Here is a 15,835-nt window from a genome sequence, read left to right as displayed (position 1 = left end):
GGGATTTTTTATAAAAGCATGTTTCCTGGAAGATCACAGGAGGTCCATGTGTGGAGAAGGCATTGGAAGCCAGGATCTAAGAATTTGGTCCTCGTTCAAGAGTCAGCTGAGGAAGCGCAAGAACATTGGGCCCATAGAGGCTGCCCCCACCCCACCCCAGTCTTGGGACTTTTCAGAACAATCTCCCAGTGCCCAGGCTCCAGTCCTGTAACCAAGAAAGCCCTGAGGTGATGGTTATTGTTTGTTGCTTATAGTGTGTGGCTGAATCTATCTGGGGAATCTCTTTGATCTCTCTTTCCAGAGAGATAAAGAGGAAGCCCTCAAACACAGCATGCAGTCTGTGAAGATGCTCTGTGCATCCACTTAGATGTTGGCATCCCAGACAGGTAGATACCTTGTTTAAATGTGCTTTTGAAACTTAATAGGAGATTCGTTCTTCTGACTTCCTCTCTCACATTGTGTTTTCTGATGACTGTAGAGTCTCATTTCCCCAGGGTATCAAGCCAACCTGTCCTCCTCTTGTTGCTGGGTGAGGGCTGTTCGGCTTAAGCCGTTAGACACAGCTCTTGATCTTGTAGACCGCTGTGAGATGCCTTTCTGCCCGCTCAGGAGGTGCCACTGAAGTCACCCTTTGTTGTTTGACTATAAATATCTCTGCTCAGGTAGCTCCCGTTTCATGATAACCCCTTCCTGGGAAGGCATTTCCCCTGTAGGGTGTCTCTGGCCTCTCACCTCTTGCACATCCTCTCTTGGCAGTGGTCCTGGGCTCACAGTCTGCTTCCCGCTGAGATGCGCTTTAGTGGATTCGTGCTCTTTGTGGGTGAGGGATCAATGAGGCTATTATTATCTAGGGAGCTAGTCAGACTCCTTTTCTGATCTACAGAGTGAGCAAGCGCAGAGATGCCCTCTGTTCATCCCAGGGTCAAGAGATGAAAAGCAGATTGTCAATTGTAGTGCTCTGGCTGTGAGGTTAGCCAAGTTATTTCAGCCCTTCTAGGCTTCAGTGGAATTGTCTTTTGTGTGTTGTTAGGATGTGCTTCATTGAGGCCATTATATGTTTGCTTACCCTACCTACCTAACTCAGGCTGGCCTCAAACTTGCTGTGTAGCCAAGGATGACCTTGAACTCCTGATCCTCCTGCTTCTATCTCCCAAATTCTGAGATTACAGGCACGCCTGGTGCTGAGGATAGAACCCAGGGCCTTGTGCATGCTAGGCAAACACTCAGTCAACTGAGCCACAGCTCCGGCCTACAGCTTAGCCTGTCTTGAATACCTTGGGTTTGTTAGTAATGGCGTGTGCCCTGCCTGCCATTGAGCACATGTGATCTTCAGCACCTGGTTGGATAAAAAGACATCTGGGAGGACTGAAAGAATGGGCCCAAGCATGAGAATCACTGTCCTTCCATCCTTCCATCTGAGGGGGATGGTAAGAAGCCCCTTCCCCTTCCCAGAGTTTGCCTCCAGCTCTGTGCCATGGACTGTGCTCACATGACTTCAGGTTACAGCTACTGTTGATTTTACTTAAGGGGGGGGGCGTGGCAGTGAGATGGCTTAGCCAGTAAAGGCACTCGCCACCAAGCCTGATGACCTGAGTTTGATCCCTGGGGGTGGGGGGGACCTCCATGGTGGAAGGAGAGAACCAGCTCTGGTACTGATCTGGTACATGTTCTGTGTCGTGTGTGTACATGCACACTCATACAATAAAGAAATATGATTAAATTACTAAAAACTATTTGGCAATATGGGCTGGAGAGATGGCTCGGTGGTTAAAAACACTTGTCCTTGTAGAGGTCCTGGGTTCAGTTCCCAGCACCCACACGGTATCTCACATCTCTCTGTAGTGCCAATTCAAGGGGATCTAACACCCTTTTCTGGTGTCTGTCTGTACAGTGTGCAGACAAAACGCTCATAAATAAATCCTTTTTTTAAAATGGCAGCACTGGGGATAGAACTCAGGGCCTCCCACATGCTAAGCAAGTGCTTTACCACTGAGCTCCAAGATATCCCCGAGTTTGACTTCTTTGTGTATGTGGGTGTTGGATTTTTTGTTGCTGTCTTGAAAAGGGGTCTGATGTAGTCCTAGGTTGGTCTTAAACTTATTGTATAGCTGAGGATGACCATGAGCTTCAGTGGTACAATCACTTAAGTGTGTGGTACTTTCATGGCCTTGAGCTTCTGGTCCTCCTCCCCTCCTGAGTGCTAGCTAGTATTACAGGAGTACACCACTATACCTGGTTATGTGGTGCTGGCGTTGGAACCTGATGCTAGCTAGACCAGTGTTCTACCTTCTGAGCCACATCCCAGGCCCTGGTTTTGTTGTTGGTTGTTTGTTTATCCTTTGAGACAGGGTTCTCTGTGTAGTCCTGCCTGTCCTGGAACTAACCCTGGACCTGGCTGGCCTTGAACTCAGGGATCCTCCTGCCTCTGCCTCCTGGGTGCATCACCATGCCCAGCTCCAACCCCTGATTTTGACCTTTGTGGCTTTCCTTAACCCCAGAGCTGTCGCAGACCAGGAGGAAGCAGAGGTGAAGTGGAGTGAGCCTAAGGGTTTCAGACTGAATGGTAAAGGAAGTGAAGAGCTGGGAGCAGAAGGGAGCTCTCTCTCCCTGCAGCAGGCAGCTGTGCACTAAGAGGGGAGGGGAGGGGCCACCCTGCTGTGGTGACAGTGCTCAGTAGTTGCCATCAGTGTTGCAGCCTGAACAGAAGGTGGCTGGGAGAGGTGTTAACCATGCTGGTGTCCTCACCTAGTGCTGCATCTCATGGGAGAAGTTCCATATCAGCTTCCAGCCACGGCCTTCACACCCCACCAGGACTCTGCACTCGGGGTCTTCCTCTAGCTTCAGACACGAACAAGCATAGCCTCTTGATAGCTCTGTCTCCCTCCCTCCCTCCCTGATCCTCCCTGCTCCTGTCCACATGCTTTCTCTTTCTCTGACACTTCTCCCTCTGCAGTATGAGGGGTTGCAGTAAAAAAGAAACGTCTCCCATTGTTAGGGGGGATGTTTTTATTGTATATAAGAGAAAGAAAACATCCAGAGGCATCTGGAGGAGTCTAGAGCAGAGAGAAAGAGAAGTAGACTGGACATGGCCAGGACTGTCTGTGAGAAAAGAGAGACTATCACGGGCAGAGGGAGAAGCCTTGCTCTTATAAAAAAGAGCAAATGGGTATCTGGGGAGACCCGCTTGGACTCTGAAATGTATGACAAGCACTTGTGAGGAGGAGGGACTGGAGGGGCCTGGACTTTAATTTGCAACTGCTTGAGCATGTCAGTAGAGCCAGAGGCAAGGCAAAGGACCCCTTTTGGCAGACCTACAGGAATGCCAGCTTCCATCCAACCTCCAGAAACCCTCCTAGAGTCCATCCTGAGCTCCTTTCTGGATATATGGACTGCCTGAAACCTAACAGTTCAGTCTTTTGTTGATAAAGGGCAATATAATGCAATCTGACTGCTTCAAAGCCGGGGAAGGTCATCATGGGCCCAGAAAGGCTGGAATACAAGATAAAAGTAGGGATGGGGAGGACTGGAAATTTTGTCAGAAGCATCTGGTTCTCCAAGGGGTCTGAAGAGATAGGAAGCAATCTCATTGGACAGACTGGTTCAGCTTTCAGCAAGTTCAGGGCTGTCAAAGCACGGGCTATTTTGGAGCAGTTTACAAGGGCTGCTGTTGTTTTCTGAATGGTGTCTGTCAGCTGAGTGGAAGTCTGCTGGGACAGACACAGACAAGGGACAAGGTGAAGTTAAGGAGCTTAGGGGAAGTCTTCATCTTGGGTGTGCACTTGGAACTTCCAGGCCTGTCTTGTGGTCCTGGGACTTGGGGAGTGGAGAGGAGTCCCAAGCCAGGAGAAGGAAGGAGCCCACCCTCAGGGACAGGTCGTAGAGGAAGTTTAAGCTCTGGACGGACAGGAGTGCTTGTTTGACCCAGGTCTCACTCAACTCCCTGAGCTTAGAGGAATTGAAACTTAGAGAAGTGATGAAAGTGTTAGATCTCTTAGCACGAGCACTGTCTGTGATCTGTACTGAAGCCCTCCTTGTAGGAAACGCAGTGGAGTGTCCGTAGACAGCTGGAAGAGGCTCACACCTTTGAGCCGTAACAAAAATAAAGCCTCGACAGTTATCAACATGGGAGAAGCCTCAACAGTTATCTGTAATAGGACAGCAATGGCATGGGACCCATGAACACTTTGCTCTGTCCAGAGCCTAAACAGAGAGAGATTGGACAGATGGTTTCAGAACAGTGAGAAGCACGGTAAGTCTTTTTTTTTTTTTTTTTAAGATTTATTTATTATATATACAGTGTTCTGTCTGCATGTACGCCTGCAGGCCAGAAGAGGGCGCCAGATCTCATTACAGATGGTTGTGAGCCACCATGTGGTTGCTGGGAATTGAACTCAGGATCTCTGGAAGAGCAGTCAGTGCTCTTAACCTCTGAGCCATCTCTCCAGACCGTATTGTAAGTTTTGATTTTAAAAACTACCAAAGGAGATTTACAAATTTGAGCCTGTGACTATGGCAGGAGTAGTCAGTGCTTTACCAGGGTTAGACTAACGTCTGACCACAACTTCAGGAGTAAAGGGTTAAACTTGGAGCTTTGAAGTCTTCACATTATGTATCTCATCAGGTCTTTTTTTTTTTTTTTTTAACACATCTTAAGTAATAAATAGTAAAAATCAACTTTTATTAGTAACCACAGCATGGTAGCTTGAGTTTGTCTTTGTGAGTTTATCTTTCTCAGCATGAAGTCTGTCAGCAAGGTAAGGCCACTGTGAGTTTGCCTTTCTCAGCAGGAGACCTAGTAGCCTTAAGAAAAGCTAGGCGAGCCTTTTACATATGCAATGGGCTGACCCGGCTGCCTCCCTGGGGAGGAGCTGCCTGAGGTCGGCTTTGTTGGTGCTTAGCTGTCTGATAAAGGCCAGCAGCGCCATCTCAGAGATCTGAGAAGGATACATTGGAGTAGGCCCTGTATCAATTACAATGATACTTACCAATACCTGGACAGCCATCTTAGGGGACCCCCACCCCCGGAGAGGGGGGCAGAGGTCCTTAGTCTTCCTCTGTCACACTGGGCAGCTTCAACCTTTGGCTGTCAGACCCCTAAGATCTGAGTTTTTCTGTGGAGGAGGAACTTTGGGGAACTGACCTACCTTTTGGAGGCAGAGTGAGGCAGTCACCCCAACAATGTCCACAGTTTGGGCAGGCCCTGCTGAGGGTGAAGCATGGGGCAGTTTTTTGCCCAGGCTCAGCATTACTATTGCTGCCCCTCTTCTTCAGAGAAAGACGAAGCTGCTGCTACCAGAAGCTGGTAGTTCTTTCTGTCCATTGGGAAGGCGGCTCTCTCATTGAGCATTTTGGGGTTGGTTGTTGTTTTGGGCTTTGTTTTGGTTTTGGTTTGTTTTTTGTTTTGCTTTGGTGTTTGGTTTTGGGTTTGCTCTGTAGCCCAGGCTGGCCTGGAAATCAGAGATGCACCTGCCTCTGCCTCCTGAGTGCTGGGATTAAAGCCCTGCCATCGCACCTGGCTTGTTACAAGTTTTAAGCTAACTTTTTGTTAAAGATTTTACAAGATTTTTTTTTAACCATACCCAAAAAGTTTACAAATCTTGAGACAGAGAATTTAAACAATGGTCTTAAGGGATTTTAATTTTTTGAGAGCAGAAAGCATAGATAGCATAGAGGTAAGGGATTTTCAAGAGTAGAGAAAGCATAGAGATAAAGAGATTTGGGGAATCGTTTACTTGTGCAGTGGCAGAGTGTTACAATCTTTGATAATTTGGAAATTGAATGTTCCATATTCTGGCCATTGAGCTGTACTGAGGTCAAGCATTTGTGTAGTAAGACAGTGAAACTTTAATGAGTCTGAGAAGGAAAAGAGATTAGAGAAGGCAGGCGAGAAGTCCAGTTCTGAATGGGAAGAGCCAGTGGTTAGAGACAGGAGCAAGCTGAGAAAGAGAGCAAGCAGAAAAGAAGTCCCCCTTGAGAAGCAGAGCTAAGAGATGAGAGGCTTAGGGCAGGGTCCACCAGAGGGGAGTGTTCGGTAGAGGAGATGGGTAAGTGTGGTGATGTTTTGTTTGTGTTCTAACAAAGCTTGCCTCAAGATCAGAGTGCAGAGCTAAGCCACTAGTTAGCCACGGAGGCCAGGCAATGGTGGCACACATCTTTAATCCCAGAACTCAGGAGGCAAAGGCAGATGGATCTCTGTGAGTTCAAGGCCAGCCAGGGCTACACAAGATTGATCCAGTCTAAAAGAGAAACAGAGGCCAGGTAGTGGTGGCACACACCTTTAATCCCAGTGCTTGGGAAGAAGAAATAGGTGATATGACTGGACTGAATGGAGAGAGGAAGTGATAAGGCAGAGGGTGGAGACAGGGGCTTGGCCCCTTCAGGCTGAGGATTCAGTAGAAGTAAGAAATTTCTCTAAGCTGTGTGGTGGTGGCACATGCCTTTAATCCCAGCACTTGGGAGTCAGAGCCAGGCGGATTTCTGTGAGTTCGAGGCCAGCTTGGTCTACAGAGCGAGACCCAGGACAGGCACCAAAACTACACAGAGAAACCTTGTCTCGAAAAACCAAAAAAAAAAAAAAAAAAAGTCTTTCTAGTGGCTGGCTCCTTTACTGATCTTCCAGCATTTACCCCAATATCTGGTTCCAGGTTTTTATTATTAAGACCAATTAGGATTCATGCTTCAGGTAAGTGCCTTAGCAGAGAGGTACCCTGAGTCACAGTAGAGATGCATACAGCAGACTCAGAGCCTTTCCATGGGATGGGCACCCAGGAGGGCATGGCGGGCTCCAGGAGCCAGAGAATTGGAGAGGACACTTATGAGTGGGTGAGGAGAGATGAGGGGTTAGAGTAGGTGGAGAAAGTGCTTGAAGAGGTGGACTCTAGAAATGGAAGTCAAATATGGTAGGTAGCCGAAGCCAGCAGAAACAAATGATTCGTATTTTAGAGTTGCATCAGCAACTTGATTCAGTTAGGAAAGACCAGGCCCTTTGGAAAGGGTCCACTGTGCTCTTCCCATGCTTCAGCACCAGCCATGTGTGGGGGCACAGTAAAGAAACTGTTGACATGGCTGCTCCATTGTTAGGGGGAAGTTTTTATTGTGGGAGGGAGGGAGGGAGGGAGAGAGAGAGAGAGAGAGAGAGAGAGAGAGAGAGAGAGAGAGAGAGAGAATGAGAATGAATATATATCCAAAGGTGTCTGGAGGCTGTTTTACGTGTCATCGTCTACTGGGAACTCCCAGCCTAATATAATAGTAGCTCAGAACCAGGCACCTGGCACCTTAAGCTTCATCCTGGCTCTCCTGCATGAGAACATAGCACTCTCCTCTAGAACATTCTCTTCTAATGTATCGTGACCCTTCCTGGTGACTGAAAGCAGGGATGGGGAAGACACAAGCTGGGACCAGGAATCTGTGCATTCACATACAAGGAGAGGCGGGTCAGCACAGAAAATGGTGTAGAGAGGAGGGATGGATGGGTAGCCAGACACAGAATCTCACCGTTGGTGTTGGGGTGGGGCCAGTTGAGGGTCCTCACAGCTCAGGACAGCCATGTTTAGTTTGTAGCATTGGAATTTGAGATCCTGCAGGACATGAAGGTAGAGGTGACGGCAGAGACTTGGAGGGGAGTCAGAGAGGAAGCCTGATAGAGAGAGAATGGGGGCCAGAGTGCATGCAGGTGCAGGACTGGGGAGAGGGGGAGGAGCTGTCTCCCAAACCAGGAAACTCGGGCCCCATAACCTGAGGCCAATCACCAGAACACACAGTAGAAACAGAGCTAACTCCTGAAAGTTGTCCTCTGACCTCCAGCTGTGCACTGTGACATGCGCACCCACCCACATAGTACACGTAATACACACCTGCACAAAGTAAGTCAATGGAGAAGTGAGAGTTTTAAAAGAAAACCTGGAAAACAGGCTGGGCCTGCATGGACTCTTGCAGAGTAGGCCCCAGAACATCAGAAGGCTTCAGAAACAAGTGTAGATGCACTCCCACTTACACAGTGGGCATCAGCCTCCAGTGAGCTCTCCCTACCAACAGTGAAGAGCGTCTGCAGACCTTCTACATCATCATCCTGCATTGCCAGCAGAGGTCATGATAACTGAATGGTTACAAAAAAAATTTAAAGTTCAGTGTTATGAGTAACTTTACAGGCCACGTGCATAGCTATCCTCAATTAACTGCTGCACCCCAGGTTGGACCCCCTTGAGGGAGGATTGAATTCAAATTGGCTATAAAGGACCAAGGTGCTAATGGCAGCCTGATGGGAACAAAGGCCAGACTGCCTGATGTGGAAAGAGGGTGCAGGTATTTGAGCTGGCACTGCTGGGACCTTACCCTGGTGGCGAAGCACAGTCCAATGCATAGCTTTGGGCCCCTCCCAAAGATGTCAACCCGTAAGTCAGAAGGCCTTGGGATTGTTGTTTCTGACCCCAGGGTAGGTCACCATGTGGCTGCAGCTGTCCGGTCCCCGGCATTGGGGATCTTTCTCAAGATAAAACCAAGAGAATATCAAGATGGTAGCCAGCAACACAATTAGATGATGTGACTCTTGTTTTGAAATGTGTGGCGGTTGGGCCTTAAGCTCCAGCTGTTGGAGGAAGCGTGGTGGGATAATGCTATGAGAAGGGACTAGGGAGTTCGTGCTTGTGCAGTTGAACCATGGTGAGAAGGGCTTCCACCATCCCCCACACTGATGCCCAGCTCAAAGGAGGAAGCTGAGGTCTTGGCATCCCATGCTGAGGCATAGCACCAAGGGAGGGCAGAAGGCTGACCCAGAGGATCAGCAAGGAGGTTTCAGGGACTTCGACAGCAAGTGAGCTGCAGAAGCGACACCAGAGAACCTCAGACCATGCTGGAGAGGCAAGCAGAGGAGACCTGGCAAGGTGGGAGAGTCAGCTTCAGGACCATCTGGCCAGGGACACAGCTGCCCAGAGTAGCCAGAGCACAGTATCAGTGATGGCTCCATCCCCTTGAATGAGGTGATGAGGGATGCCTAGGGTGTTAGTTTGCTCAGGTGGAAGGCGTTCTAGGAAAGAGCTGGTTAAGCAGCTTGGAAGGTCTGAATCTCCACCTTGCATGTATGTATGCACCAAAGATTGATGTCCAGTACTTTTCTCAGTGACCCTCACCTTTTTGTTTGTTTTGTTTTTGAGACAGGGTTTCTCTGTGTAGCCTTGGATGTCGTGGAACTCACAGAGATCCGCCTGCCTCTGCCTCCTGAGTGCTGGGACTAAAGGCGTGCGCCACCACCGCCCGGCCTACCTTATTTTTTGAGACGGTGTTTCTCACTGGAGCTGGAGCTCACTGATTGCCTAAACCGGCTGCCGTGAAACCCCAGGGGTAATGCCTGTCTCTTGACTCCTGCACTGAGGTTACGGATGTCTGTCACCATGCCAAGTGTTGAGTGAGTGCTTGGGGACCAGGCTAAGATGGCAAAGGCTTCATGGCATTTGCTTCCCCGCCTCGCCACCCCCATGCCCTGTGTCTCCACCAGGGCTTGGGAGCAGGGCCACAGCTTCCATCTGAGGAGTTTGGTTTTGGAGACAGTGTCTTGCCATATAGTTCAGGTTGGCCATAAACCTGAGATCTCCTGCCTTATTTAGCATCACACATGTTGAGATTACAGCATACACCGCCATCCAGCATCATTCACGTTTTCAGAAAGACTGTGACCCTTAACGGTTCCAGAGACCTCTCACTAATGAGGTTCACATCTGCCTGGCTGTGCACTGAGTGGCTGTCACAGAACCACAGGGAAGTGCTGGAGGCTCAGCCACCGTGGGAAATGAACACCACCTCCCAGCCCTGATCCCCAGCTCTTTGTCCTCAGATTCCATGTGCTGTAAACATCCTGGGTCTGCAACCTGCAGCTGGAGGTGACAGGATTACAGGGCTTCTCCGTCCTGTCTCCGTTACATGTTCACACTCTTCTTTGATTACTGCTCATTGTGTTGGGTGACAACTGTGGACACTGATGCTATCACCCCTGAGTTTCTATTTCATGCTGGCCTGTGTGCCTTTTCCTGAGGCCGTGGGAAACAGCCTGCTTAGCATTCATAGGTTCAGCTGGAGTCTGCTCTTGGACCAGGCTGTGTCGCTCCCATTGTCTTGGTGGGTCCCTGGCGTCGCTGTCCTTGGTTTTTTCTCTTACACTCACCTCTGTGCTGTGCACACTGAGTTTTCACAGTGAAACAGGAGCAGTTCTCTTCTGACTCCTTCTCTGGTGTCCACAGGGACCTTGCCACCTCTGTGCTAAGAGCACACTGAATCTAAGGCATCTGACACGGAGCAGTCTCCCTCCTCTCTCAGCGATCACTAAACCTTTCTCCATGCTTTCTCCCCACAGGAAGAAGGACCAGTCAGCATGTCTGCACAGTGCACTTGTGGGCTAACTGACAGCTAGCTGCCTGTTGCTCTCACTTTTTGGGTTTCTGGAAAAAATAGTCCATGCTTAATATTTTAAACCAACATTCTAAAAAGGGACAGTAAGTCTCCCCAGGTCCTAAGACTGCCCTGCAGAGACAACCAGCACTGATATTCCCTGTGTCTTTTGTTAAAACTCTTTATATGGGGGCTGGAGAGATGGCTGGAGAGGTTAAGAGCACCGACTGCTCTCCCAGAGGTCCTGAGTTCAATTCCCAGCACCCACATGGTGGCTCACGACCATCTGCAATGAGATCTGGCGCCCCCTTCCATATACATAATAAATAAATCTTAAAAAAAAAAAAACCTCTTTAAATGTTATCTATTTATTTGTAGGTGGACTTTTCTTTCTCACCTGCCCACCAGTTCCCAGATAACCAACACGGAAACTTAATATTAATTATAGATGGTCAGCCAATAGCTCAGGCTTATTACTAACTAGCTATTACAGCTTAACCCATTTCTTTTTTTCTTTTAAGATTTATTATGTATACAGGGTCTGCCTGCATGTATGTCTGCAGGCCAGAAGAGGGCACCAGATCTCATTTTTGATGGTTGTGAAACACTATGTGGTTGCTGGGAATTGAACTCAGGACTTCTGGAAGAGCAGCCAGTACTCTTAACCTCTGAGCCATCTCTCCAGTCCCAAATTAACCCATTTCTATTCATCTATGTATTGCCACATGTCTCATGGCTTTATCTATCCTCCAGTGTGTCTTGTTCCCTCTGTCTCCTGGTGACTTCTGACTCTGCTCTTCTTCCCAGTGTCCTTAGTCTGGTTTTCCCATCTAACCTTATCCTGTCCAGCTATTGGCCAGTTAGCTTCTTTACTACCCAACCACAGTGACATATTCACACAGTATAAAGGAATATTCCATATTTATTTTTTCCACAAATATAATTATACATCACATACTAGAATATTTGTAAAATACATTTTGGGTTTTTCTAAGTTGACACATGAAGAACCATCTTACTCTCATGCTATGAGTATTATAATATTCTTTTGTGGGGTTTTAAAGATGTAATTATTGTAGAAAAAGGAAAACAAAAAAGATGTAATTATTTATATATGTGCATGTTTCTCTGTGGGTGTGTGCACATGAGTAAGCAGGAGGTGGGGGCCTGGGGCCTCCTCCATCTTTCTTTGTCCATTGAACCCATGGTCCTCCCTGAACCCAGGCTCTCGTTCTATCAGTCTCCTGTCTCCACCCCTCAGAGCTGAGGTCCTAGGTATGCTCAGGTCACCCAGCTTGTTACATGGGTACCGTGTAGGAGTGAGTTGTTTGTTTTCCAGACTCGGTGTTCCCAAGGATGTGTTGAGCTGCATTGGTTGGGGGTGTGGCGCCTCCCCAGGTTGGATGGCGGTTGGAGGGTGAAGGTGGTGGTGGTACTTGTTGTCTCTGCCCCAGCTCATCCAGGTGGTGGTGCTAATAGACGGGCTGAAGGAGGACTCCTTGTCTTCTGGTACCAGCTCCTATGGCTTTACCAGTCGTGCTGGGATCAAGAGAGGGCCTGTAGGGGAAAACACAGATAGATGCCGGCCTCAGCTCTAATTAATAAGTGGAACAGGTCCAGCCATTGGTTGGATTGGTTGGGCTCTTGAGGGAGTTTACGTAAAATCATTAGTTTGGCTTAAGCTTCTTGTTTATTATGTTTTTCTGCAGCTGTTAGGAAAATTGGGAGGAACAATTTATAAAAATTTAAAGTTGGTTTAGCAAGTTACTCCTGAGCAGTCAATTCCATATTTTTCCTTTTTTGTTGATGTATTTGATTTTTGAGTAATAAATGAGGGCACTAGTTATGGCTTATACTGAGGGTTATAGGACTGCCATGAGAGACATGGATTCCCCAAAGTTGTCAAAAGCAGATAGAACTTTAGCTACGTAAGCAGGACCACTGTCGATTTCCATCTGTTTTGGAACTCCCTGTTACAGAAAAAGCAGTGTCTACAAACAGCTCAAGCAGCCTCGTATGTCTGAGCCATAGAAAAGGTAGTCGGAAGAGCTATCACTGCACACATGAACAACTTGAAAACCGTCAGAGGAATGTGTGTGGGTTAGACCTTCAGGATGGAGATCACAGAGATTGACTCCTGGGGTCAGTCATGGATGGACAGTGAGCTTATGTCTGTGCTAATTGAAATTGTTTCATAGAACTTTGGCTTCTTGATAAAAGAAAGAGTGGGGACGGGCAGTGGTGGCGAATACCTTTAATCCCAACATTCAAGAGACAGGCAGATGGATGTCTGGTTTGTGGCCAGCCTGGTCTACAGCATGAGTTCCAGGACAGCTTAGGGCTGTTACACAGAGAAAACCCTGTCTCAAAAAACAAAAAAGAAAGAAGAAGCATCAGCTACTGAAAAGGAGACATGACTCCCACCATATCTGATGTATTTGCTCCATGTGAAAACATGGTTAGTGCATTTAGATATAGACTGTGTACTGTGGAGAAAAGGCCTGTGTGGGAAGTAATGCAATTCCACATAGAGCCTTTATAGGAGAGATGAAAGATTCGTCTTTAAAAGTATACATTATGTGGTTTTTGATTGTTGGGGTTTTTGTTTGTTTGGTTTGGTTTGGTTTTTAGATTTGTACTGGAGCCCATACTCTGGTCATCCTGATGGCACAGCAGGTGTCCTGACCCCTGAGCCGTCCGTCCCTCCTGCTTTCCCACTTGGCCGTCCTGTCCCCTGCGTGCACTAGCTGTCTTCTGCAGTGTTCACTCTGCAACTTCTGCCGCTGCGTGCTGTCTTGATCAGTTTGGACTCTGTTGCTGTGGTCAAAACCATGACCAAGGCACTTACAGAGGGAGGGTTTGTTTGGGCTTACGGTCCTGAGGGATAAGTCTGTCACCATCACAGCGAGCATGGTGACAGGAACAGCCGAGAGCTCACCGCAGTAACATACTTTCTCCAGCAACGCCACACCTCTTAGACCTCCAAATAGTGGCACCAACTAGGGACCAGATATTCCAATCTCTGAGTCTAGTGGGGACATTCTCATTCAAACCATCACAGTTTTGTTTTGTTTTTGAAATAGGGTCTGATTATTTAGCCTGGACAGCCTAGAACTCACAGAGATTCACCCATCTCTGTCTCCCAAGTACTAGATTTAACCGAGTGTGCCACCATATCCCACATCTACCTTATTTTTTTGAGACAAGGTGTGTCACAGAACCTGGAGTTGCCAATTTAGCTAGGCTGGCTGATCAGTGAGCCTACCCATCTCCACCTCCCCAGCTCGGGGTTACAGATGTCTGTGTACCACAGCACTGCCGTAGTTGGTTGGTTGGTTTTTTGGGGGGTTGTGTTTTGGTCTAGGATCAAACACAGGTCATTACGTTTCTGGGGCAAGCACTATCCACTGCTGGATCTCTCTGCTTTAGCTACCTCAGCATGTCAGTCAGCTGTGTTAGGCCAGCAGCTTTGCAGGACGCCCTGGGCATCTATCTGCATGCTGCTCTGAGGTGGCTTCCACTGTCGGCCATGGTGCTGGCTTTGAGGTTTAGACATTCTTTCTCAACAGCAACTTAAACACATGATTTTACTAGGGGCTTTTATCAAGGATTACCAAGTGCCTTCCAGCACAAAGACCCGTTCCCCCCCCCACACTCGCTGTGGTTTATGGAGTTGACCCTGGGGTGGCAGGAGTAAATACGTGGTCCTCTGAAACTGGCAGCAGCCTTCCTGAGCACAGAGCTCCCTGAGCAACTGCTTGATGGGACATTGCTAAAGAAAGGCTTTCAGACTCAACCAAGGCCAGCAGTGTGCGGCAGCTCACACGTGTGTGCACGTCGTCAGACAAGTGTGTCTGCCCACCAGCTCGGTTCTCCACACTGGAGAGGAAGGGAGGGAGGGAGGGAGCCCAGGTCCCTGTACGGACAGGCCCTGCCCCCACCATCGTGCTTTGGCCATCTGCATAGGAGTATTAGTGATCACAGGGAGGTTGTCCTGTCCCTCCAGTGTGGGTGTTGACACCGTGAGGGGTCCACACCATGCCAAGGAGTTGCAGTATCCACTGAAAAACAGCTCCCATGGGTGGCTTGAGGGGCCTTATACCATCTTAAGGTGGTTTAAAGACTTAAGTGCTCCTTCAAAAATAGTTGGGGGCTGGAGAAATGGCCCAGCTGTTAAGAGCACTGGATACTCTTCCAAAGGACCCAGGTTCAATTCCCAGCACCTACATGGCAGCTCATAACTGCCTATAACTCCAGTTCCAGGGGATCTGGACTCTGCAGGAACTGTGTGCATGCAAAACACCTGTATACATAAAATAAAAATAAATATTTTAAAAAAGAGAAACTGAATCTCTGGGAGCCTCATCTGGAAAATGAAGTTGGGTCTTCTTTTGACCTGACATTCTGAGGTTGGGGCCTGTATATTTGTTTTCTTGGGCAGCCGTGTTCATTGGTTCTAGTTTCCTTTTTTTTTTTTTTTTAGTTTTTTCGAGACAGGGTTTCTCTGTGTAGCTTTGCGCCTTTCCTGGAACTCACTTGGTAGCCCAGGCTGGCCTCGAACTCACAGAGATCCGCCTGGCTCTGCCTCCCGAGTGCTGGGATTAAAGGCGTGCGCCACCACCGCCCAGCCGGTTCTAGTTTCCTGAAGCCATACTTATTGGCTTCCTGTGTCCCCCACCAGGGAACTAGGCCTGTTCCCTGGACCACAGACTCCCCTGGGCCTGGCTTCCTCTGTACTTGTATGTGACACCAGTACCTACAAGTCTGGCCTCCCATGGTAGCTGCTTTCTACTGGGACTAGAGGTCCTGGCACGCGCCTCATACTCTGTTCCACTCCTAGGTTTGTTGGCCTCTGCAAGCAAGAAAGGGCCAGTGGACTCCTCCATCATCTCTGCTGGGGATAGACGGAGCCCCTAGTTCACACTGCTCCAGCCACCCCGGAAGACAGCCGCACCCCTGCCAGCCCTGCCAGCCCTTCTCCACGTTCATACACAGTAACAAAGGGTAGTCCGTGACAGCGGAACACTGCTCTGGAAAGTAGGTTCTGAGTGCGTGCGTGCGTGCGTCCTCTCGGCTTACCTCCCACCCTAACCCTTTCCAACTGCTGATGTCTGTGGGTCAGTACAGATAGAACTGACTCTGTGTATTCTGTTGGGTTCTTTTGAAGAGAATTATGTTACAATTGTTTTTTGTTGTAAATATAACACATTCTTGTCCTAGCAGTATGTAGTACAAATTCATTGTGTGAATTGAACTTCTCTCCTGAAGGCCGTGATCAGGCAGAGGGAAGCCGTTTGCAGGGAGCAGCAAGGGTAGGAATTGGGTCTGTTTACTAGAGCCACAGATCTCCATGCACCTCTCTGTGGGGAGCTGTGGCCAGGCCAGTTCATTGGAAACTGGAAGCCAATGAGTCTTCCCGCTGGACCTCTGGAGTCTTCCCCAGCGTCCTGTGCTTCCT

The 15,835-nt window shown here is 48.6% G+C and overlaps 1 protein-coding gene across 2 annotated transcripts in view; it reads left to right on the top strand.

The window, feature by feature from the left end:
* Positions 1–15,599, top strand: part of Fkbp6 (FKBP prolyl isomerase family member 6 (inactive)) — a 39,815-nt gene extending 24,216 nt beyond the window's left edge. For both annotated transcript variants that reach the window (XM_028860672.2, XM_037198305.1), the window contains exon 9: positions 15,218–15,599. The gene's annotated coding sequence lies outside the window, so the exon portion shown is untranslated. The remainder of the gene's footprint in view (positions 1–15,217) is intronic.
* Positions 15,600–15,835: the final 236 nt, after the last annotated feature.

The sequence above is a fragment of the Peromyscus leucopus genome, chromosome 23, assembly GCF_004664715.2.
Source record: "Peromyscus leucopus breed LL Stock chromosome 23, UCI_PerLeu_2.1, whole genome shotgun sequence".
In the NCBI taxonomy this organism is placed as follows: domain Eukaryota; kingdom Metazoa; phylum Chordata; class Mammalia; order Rodentia; family Cricetidae; genus Peromyscus; species Peromyscus leucopus.
This window is presented reverse-complemented; position numbering and strand designations above follow the sequence as displayed.